Source organism: Rousettus aegyptiacus, unplaced genomic scaffold, assembly GCF_014176215.1.
Source record: "Rousettus aegyptiacus isolate mRouAeg1 unplaced genomic scaffold, mRouAeg1.p scaffold_m13_p_4, whole genome shotgun sequence".
Classification (NCBI taxonomy): domain Eukaryota; kingdom Metazoa; phylum Chordata; class Mammalia; order Chiroptera; family Pteropodidae; genus Rousettus; species Rousettus aegyptiacus.
The window spans coordinates 152,819,923-152,828,789 of NW_023416307.1; positions in this window are offsets into that span (position 1 = coordinate 152,819,923).

Consider the following 8,867-nt stretch of genomic DNA (forward strand, 5'->3'; position numbering starts at 1 on the left):
CATCTGCCGAGCGAGCACCTCATCTGCGCCTGGCCTGGAGTTGGCACCTTCACCAGATGATAATCGCCCCTTAACAGATGCTTACTTGCGCTCCAGCCACTGTCAAGCACTTGAAACGCGTCCTGATCACAGTCCCCTAAGGAAGAGATTCCTATGGCCATTTTATAGATAGACAAACTGAGGCTCAGGTTAAGTCATTTGTACAAAGTCAAGCAGGGGTGGAACCAAGATTCGAACCTGTCTGACAACTTCATTCTTCATTATAAGCTCTGCCGAGTGGCTTTCGCCATCACCAACAACCTTGTGAGTGGAGGCTATTGTCCTGCTCAGCTGATGAGGAAGCAGGTGCAGGATGGCTGGGCCACGGGTACGGGCAGAGTCACCTGTCTTTTCAGCCTTCCAAGTCCATCTACCCTGCACTCAGTCCCAATTCATATATCCCACCAACACTGAAATTCTGGAAGATGTTTTCCCGGTCTGGTGCATCCTGCCTGATAAAACCCTACATTGTGGTTCCCCAAGTCCACGGCTCTGCCTCCAGGGCCAGCAGGGCACCTGGTACAGAGTAGGTACTCAGTAAGTACCAGTCGGGAACCTAGGGTTCGGCAGGGACTGCTCCGCGGGGCAGACAGCCAGCCTGGAGCTCCTGAGATACCCAGGAGTCCTCAGGCTTGCCATCAGTGGATTTTAAAAGAATGTATTTACCAATTACTTGGAGAGGTATTTAAGAGAAAGGTAAAGAAGATCAGGGATATTGACTCTGCTACACCGATGGGGCGGCAGAGTGGTTTCTATGAAACAATTACCATTAAACACTGATTTTCAGCGTTAGTATCTGTCGGATGAGCCTAACTGAAACTATGTTTTAAAAACATTTTTTTTGGTAATATGGTAATATGCATTTTTATAACATGGGTGCTACTTGAAGTAAAAACATTTTTTTTGGAAAGACAATCCTTAAAGCAAGTGATATTTTAACTTCTCATATCCATCTTATAAAAAATTAAAATGTCATTTAGCATTTCTAATCATAAGTTCCGAGGATTTAAATACGGCAAACCTGAGAGACGGAGCTGGGTCATCAGAGCCAAGGCGACTGAATATGTCCCATCAGCCGTTAACAAGCATCATAAAATTTACTTCATGCTGCTTCTCAACAGCGCCAAGATTCCCTTCAAAAGAAATCATTGGCATTCCATTTCCAGAGGAAGGGAGCCGGTGCGGGGAGCAAGAGCCCATTCTGAGAGAGCCAGGATCCTTGGAACACAGCTATCAAAGCCTTTCATGCCTCCTAGCTGCACCCCTTCCTGCCGAATCTTCCAGCCCGCATGTGCTCGGGGACATCGGCTGTTTGCCTGGGCACGCTCAGGTGTGCAGGGACCCTGCCCGTCATCCCCTTCCTGTTGAGGTGGCCTCTTGGTCTATCCATTCTCTCTTTCTCTACTAAAGTCCCTATACATGGGGCTTAGAGTTGTGGCTATGAGCATGGCCTTTGGAGCCAGGCAGACCTGGCTCAGATGTGTGACTCGACTTTGCTGTGTCTCAGTTTTCTTGTCTGTGAAAGGGGCTGAGGAGCTGCTCTCTCGTGAGGGTCAAATGAGAACAATCAATTCAGGGCTTCCGGTGTGTGGCTAGCATTTTTAGTTCCAGAAACACGGGCACATGGCTCCTCTGTCCTTATATGGCTATGGATATTGGTGTATATGTGTCTTCAGGAACCGGTCATTGTACATGGGAAACAGAGAGAGACAGCTCCTGGCTGGAAAGAAGCTAAACTCCTGTGTGCATGGAGCCGTCCCTAGTAATCAAACAAACATGAAATCCAGTGGCCATGAGAGTTCGAATGGATCCCAGAGGCCACCTAGTCCGAACTCCACATTTTATACATGAGAAATCCGAGGCCCAGAGAGGGGTGCTGGCATTGCCAAAGACCACAGTCTCGTTGGCAGCAAAACCAGGCTGGAAGCCAAGCCCCTTGGCCGACTGGGTAGTGGACACGGCACCTCTTTACAGTGCTTCACAGCTGCGCTTTTAAAACGAGGCTCCATGGCAAAGTGAGAGCAAAGAGCCTTTCTAATTTACTTAGAGAAGAGGAGGAAATGATGGGCTTGATAATTGCCGGAATCACATTTCTAATCTTATTTACAGGGTGAAGGATTGATTGCATGGCCTGAGAGTGTCGGCATACTCAGCAAGCTTCCGTTCTAATGCAATTAGGCCTTGTTCATTCCAGCTCCGCTGAGGACTTGGGTCGGGCCCCAGAAGACCTAGGTATGAGGTAGAGGGTCGGGCTGGACCAACCCAAGCCTCAAGTCCTGAAGAAGTCCATGGGAAAGGCAAGAACTTGGTGCCCACAGGCCAGGCGAGGCCATCAGGGCCATTGAGTCATGCTTGCTGGTACCTGGGCTGCTGGCTAGACTCCTGCAGTCTCTCATGTGGTATCAGAATCCCCATGTGACAGCCTGCTTAAAGCTGCGTACCAGGGCCAGCTGTGTCCTGTCCTCGCCACTCGGGCTGATTCCCTTCATGGCAGTCACCATCTTGATTGTGCTTGGGTTTGCTCTGCCCTTTGGACCTTGGAGATGCGGATGTGTGCCCCTTCACGGAAGAGCCCAGGGCCGCCTTAGAGCTGGGCCCCTGGTCCCAGCCCTGTTCACCTGAGTCTACCATGGCTCACCCTCTGGCTGGCTATTGACTGAGTGATGGAGCACACAGGTGGAGGGGTCAGACTTCTCCGGAAGCCAAACCTTTGTGGAAATCTAATGAACAAAGACCAGATATCTCCTCAGCTGCCTAATTGCAACTCACTTTTGAGTGACAGTAATAGAAAGAAGACACTATTGGCCTCTTGTAGGCAAACGAAGGCTCACAATGTCCCATGCTTCATAGAAGGCCCAACCATCTCGCTGTCGCAGAGATCAATACCTGCAGTCACCCACAGTCTCAGGAGTGGGCCTCTCCCAGAGAGGGCCCATGAGGGTTCTGAACTGAACCCCTGTGGCTTAAACCTTCCTTAAGTCTAGTCTGCTTTCATCTCTTGTTCATCCGTGATCTGGCATTTTGTTTTAAGCTCAAAAATGGCAAATCGCTTTTATCTTGTAGGCTAACTTGGATTGTTAGCCTACAAGTGCTGCGTTAGAAGGATTCTGAGGCCATATCTGAGCTCTGGGAAGATATCGTGATGGTAGCTGCTAGGGTACAAAGGAATACAGGTAATGAATGTCTGTGGTTTCGTCTGCCACTTTCTCCTGGAAAGGACATGCCTTTCTCTGGGGTCTCTGCTGTTCACTAATTCAGTATGATTCTAGTAGAGATGCCAATGAGAATGACTGGCCCCTCCTTTCATGGGCACGTGACCCAGGCCTAGCCAATCATGGTGCTCCAACTGCATAGCCATAGCGATTTGCCCAGAACAAGCATGTGACCCAAATCAGCCAATCACAGACCTTCCTTGAGATTTGATACACAAAATCTGCTCTTTCTTCTGGAATCACTAGCTTGTTTGAAGTGAGACTGAAGCTGTATGTAGTTCTTCCCACCCCTCCCTTCACCCTCTGCCCCTTCCTTCTCTCCCTGTACATAGAAAGGATATTTTCAGTAGGAAGGAATAAGGTCAACAGCTGGACCTAAGAGCTGCAGAAAGGCCTGTCATCATCATTTGAGACCCTAGATCTAACTAGACTTGAAACCTGTTCTGACCAGATTGTGAGCTTAAATGCACAGTTGTGAAACTGTAAACTGGCTACAGGTGAGTGACACCTGCAGCCAAAGACATGCAATAACTACACGTCAGCCTTCTTGTCACTCAAAACACCCACAACTCTAATACAGCTTCAATCTTTCTGGGAAGCCTCTCTGCTCCCCCTACTCACAACCTCAGGGAACTGCCGGCTCTGTCCTTCTCTAACGTAAAGATGACACTTTTTCCTCTCCTTAATCGTATTTGAATGATGTGTGCCCCTGCTCAAGCTCAGGTGAAATTTCTGTTCTCTGTAGTACATGGCGTTTGAACCCAAGCCCTCAGCCTTTATGTATCTGTGTTCCAAGGTCACCGTCATGAATTAAGAAACTTTTTAGCTCTGAGATGTTTATCGTCTGTTGTTTATGATAGCAAAAAAATTGGAAACCCACCAAATGCCTCCCACGAAAGGGAATGAATGGTTAAGGAAATGTAGAAACATTCACAGGGTGAAAGAGTACGCAGCCATGACAATTCCATTTGCAAAGAGTTTTCTGTCCAGTTTGGCACCGAGACCACCATGCAGACTTTAACGCCTCCCACGGTGTCCACAAGGAGTGTAGAACCCCCAGCACTTGTGGTTTATATAATCTTTATTGATGCTTTGTGCAGCGCGGAGAGAGGTCCCATTGCCTAGGGAATGCGACCCCACTAACAACCCCAGTATACTTTGGCTGCCCAAAGACCCTGCAGTAGTGTGTTATGGGTGTGTGTATGTGTCTCATTCTCTCGCCTTTTCGCACTCGGCACTCAGCCTCACTGTCTTCCTCTAGATTTCCTCAGGGAACCTCAAAAGCCTTTCCTTTCTGTCATGAGGAGCAATCTATTTCTTCCCCAGGTCCTACCTCCCAATTCATCCTGGGACACCCTCGACCAAAGGCATACAGGTAAGCAGAACCTTCCTCCTTTCAAGGCTGCCGATCCCTGGTTTTTGCCACTGGAGGATGTCCTTGAGCTCACCACACCTCCACTGCAAATGGCTGCTCAGAGCTTACCTGCATCCGCTTCCCCTGGAGGGTTCCACCCTAGCCTTTCTGATTCAGCAGTGCAGGGGTGAGAATCTGCATCTCTAACAAGGTCCCAGGTGGTTTTCAGATGATGCCGAGGCTGCTGATCTGGGGACCACACTTTGAGAACCACTGGTTTGGAGCATTTCTTCCAAACCCACAGAAGACTCTCCCTCAGAGGAATTTTGGTGAATAGTGTTTTCTACATCTTGTCACATATTATTCTATCATTATTGGAAGGTAGAAAACATTAAATAAAATGTTTATGGCTGGGGCATCTGCTTCCCAGTTTCTCCAGAGAAGCAGAATCCAGACCACCCATCAGCTGGGTTTGCTTAGCTAAAGTGCTCTAGAATCAGGGCCTATGGTTCAGAAAGATGATTTCCAACAACCAACCAGGGCAAACCTCACGATCTCCAGGCCAGAGAAGATGCCGGCGTCGGGAGCAGGGCTGGGCCAGAGTGGTTGGGGTCTGGGGCCCCAGAAGCTAGGTCAGGGAGGAAGAGCAGTCGGCGCACCTGGCAGCTGTATTCAGGTCCCACTGGGTCAAGGGCTTGTCAGAAATGGCCAAGAGCACAGCTGGAGTAGCCATCCCTGCCCCCAAGGCCCTTGCTTTCTGCTGGGTGAGGCCAGGCCAAGCCAGCCCTCAGCAAATAAGAAGATGCCTCAGCCTCATGGCGGGCACTGGTGGGGAGCCATGAAAGCCATGGGTGGTCGAGCAGAGCAGCCTCTTGTTCTGGTCCCAGCCCGACGTTACCTGCTGAGTCTTTGACCTTGAGCATGTCACATCACCTTCTGTCTCACTGATGCCCTCTGGGCCGTAAGACTCCAGGCAGTGGGTCCTCAGGGCTGGTGTTTCACTTCTCCATTAGGACAGTCTTCTTTTTTGGTGGCGAGGGAGGGCCAGTTACGACCCCTTCCTGCATTTCGCAGCCTCCTTTGTTATGATGGGTGGTCAGACTGTGAGATACCGAACACGCTGTCTTGGCTCCTGGGTGGGGCGGTGGATGGTGGTGCCCCTTTTACTCTGACCAGAGGAAGCAAGATGTTGGGGAGCACAGGTGTGGGGAAGGCCAGCATACTTGGCTTCCAGATGTTGGGCGTGCCCAGCACAGCTGGACCTCATAGGGCCCCGGATGGCAGCTCTGACTGCTTGAAATTGACGTGGATTGGGAAGGGAAGGGAGGTCCCCTGGGCAGGGACCAAGGACAGACAGGAGTGCGGTCTGTGCGCAGGAGTGTGGGTCCTCCCTGCTGCCAGCGGCGGGACTTGGCATTACCTACTGTGGTACTTACTGGTGGATAAGTCTGGAGGTCACTTATGTGGTTTCTCCAGTTCCTGCCATCAGACTGGTCCCAGGACTTAGGGCTCATCTGCCAGCAGGTGCTCCTGGTGGCCGGGACAGCCCCAGACTCGGAGGTTTTTTACCTTCGCTGTGTCATTTCCTGGTGCTTTGGGAGCCTCTGGGCTGACAGGTGAGCACTTCACACCTCATTGAAAAGTCACCACAATAATTACCAGATGATTAACAGGGGATTTTGAAAAGGCACTTCAAAGCGTCTCTCCCAGAATTGCTAAGACAGGTGTAAAAATGTATCTGGGCAGAGAGCGGCCAGTTTAAAGGGATGGCGGGGCCTGAAGAGGAGGTGTTAATGAAACTGGCCGAGCAGCACCAAGGACAGGTAATTCTCCCACCCCAGTAGGGCGACAACCAGGCGGTGGGGAGGAGGCCTGACAGCTTCACATAAAACACAAAACGTACAGACTTTGTTGCTCCTTTTACACTTTGACCTAAACCCTAGGTCTTCCTTAGAAAGCCTGGTGCCTGTTTTGGTCAGGTTCATATACCATAAACATAAACCTTCCTGTGCCACAGGATTCTTATTAACTTTACTAATTCAGGTTAAAGAAACTCTCCCAACAAAAATCTTACAAGAGGGAAGAGAAGCGGGTAAGTCTCGCATGGTGAACCATTTTGTATGCCCGTTTCAGCTCCACCCTTTACCGAAAGCTTGACACGCCTTGTTGCGTCTGGGCAAACTTAACACCGTCTGGATGGATATTCAATCTTTCCCCACCTGAGAACCGTGTTTTCAGAGATCCTTGCCCACTTGCAACTGATCTCTGGGCAGCAATGGACTCAAGTACAGGTCTCAATCTTCCTGCCATGGTCCCTGGCTGCATATCCAAATTCTAGTGACACAGATGTCAAGATGCACTCCAGACACATAGAACCAGAATATCTGGGGAGGAAGAACCGGCATCCACATTATTAAACAGCTATCCAGGTGATTCTTGTGCAGTCTTTAGAGTACCGGTATTTGGGAACTACAGGAGCTGCAAACACTTTTTGTGAGTTTTTTTTTTTTCTTTTTTCCTTTTGCATCTTCAGAACTCAACTGCTTTAAAATGTCACCTTTGGGGCTTCAGCAATGTTACCTCCAAGAGGGCTGATTTGCAAGCCGCATTTCCTAGATGCCAGACGGGAAATGTTAGCCAAGCACGGGAGTGTCTGGGCTCGTGGTGACCATCTTCAGCATCCTGCGAGCATCTTTCTGTCTGGCACCTTGCAAGCTGGCGAAGCAACATGTGAAGCAGCCAGCAGTTCATGGTGTTTGGCGTTTGGAGTACAGCAGACTCTTCCTAGACATCGTGCTGTCTCGCTGTATGACTTACAATGTGACTGTGTCCAGTTGTGCATGAGACCAAGCATGCTGTGTGCGCCTAGAGGTGCTGGTTCAAAGGCCTCGCGCCACCCCGGATTCCCTGCCTGAGTCATGGAAGGTGGGTCATGCAGCCTGAGGCTGCCTTTCACTGCAACTAAGGTGAGAAAGGGAGGTACTGGGTGGGCCCAGAGGGGATAGGGTTGAAGTGAGATGCTGAGTAGCCCCCAGGGGGGACAAGCTTGCTAGGAGGGTCTGCGTGGCTCCAGATGGGATAGATGGGTGATGGGCAGGAGGAAGTGCCCCGGAGGAAGGTGTCACCAGCTAGATGGGGATCCACAGCTTGGGAGACCCTCTGTAACTCATGGATCGAACCTGCTTCTCCTCCATCCAAATCCTTCAACGTGCTGGTTTCGACTTGTCATTTTAGATTGTATTAAAGTCACCCGAAAAATCTGTCCCATTTATCAGAGGTAACCTGATTTCCCTCGCAAACCACTGGACACTCTTGAGGCGCTCCTCTTTCTCTTGCCTGCCTCTGGGCCCAATTCCTGCTGCCATTGGATTCCCGGTCTGTTCTGTGCTGTCATTTCTCCCATAAGATACCCCACACCTCACTGAGCCTGGATCTCTTCTTACCCCTGGGAGTCCCACCCCCTCGAGGCTCTGACCGGAGCCGACTTCCAGAGCCCAGGGACATCACAAGGACACCTCTGCCCTCAGCCTGGTCCAAATCCTTCACACTCACACTGCTCTTCGAGCTATAAGAACAAGGCAGAGCTGCCATTCCTGGCCCATCTCCCCCCTGGTTAGCGTCTCTTCACCCCTCAGAGACCTCCGACGCCCCAACTCTCCGGGGCAACACTGTCAGCAAGGAAGAGAGTGGAAAGACCAGCTGCGGGAGGGAGAGGGAGCAATCTTCCTGTAGGTCTCAATGACCTCGCTGCTGCGCGTTAAAGACAAATTGCCAGAGGTTAGGTTCTCTAGGCGTAACCCAATTACATGCACATTTTGGCAGATCGGTTGCAAATAACACTTGTGACTCTGCCCTGGATTGCATCAGCTTAGAGGTCATGAGGTCTTGGAAAAGCAATGACGGGGATGTGTGCAGGATGCTGTGGGGACATAGAGCAGGCCGTCTCATCAGACTGGGGCGTCAGGAGGCCTCCTGGAGGCGGAGATGCCTGAGCCCAGCTGGGGAGGATGACTAGGAGACACTAAGTGGACCGTGGGAATTGCATCCGGGCTGCCTGGTAGATGGGTCCGGCTCCAGGAGCGGGGCGTGAGGTGGGGGAGTGGGGGGAAAAGCAGCTGGTGAGGTTCAGGAACTGGATCACCGAGGGTTTCGGCGCTGAGCTAAGGAGGTGGAGTTTATCCTGCAAAACGAGGGTTTAAGCAGGAGAATAATGAGATAAGGAGATGTTTCTGGAAGCTCTCAGACTGTAGTATGGGGGATGG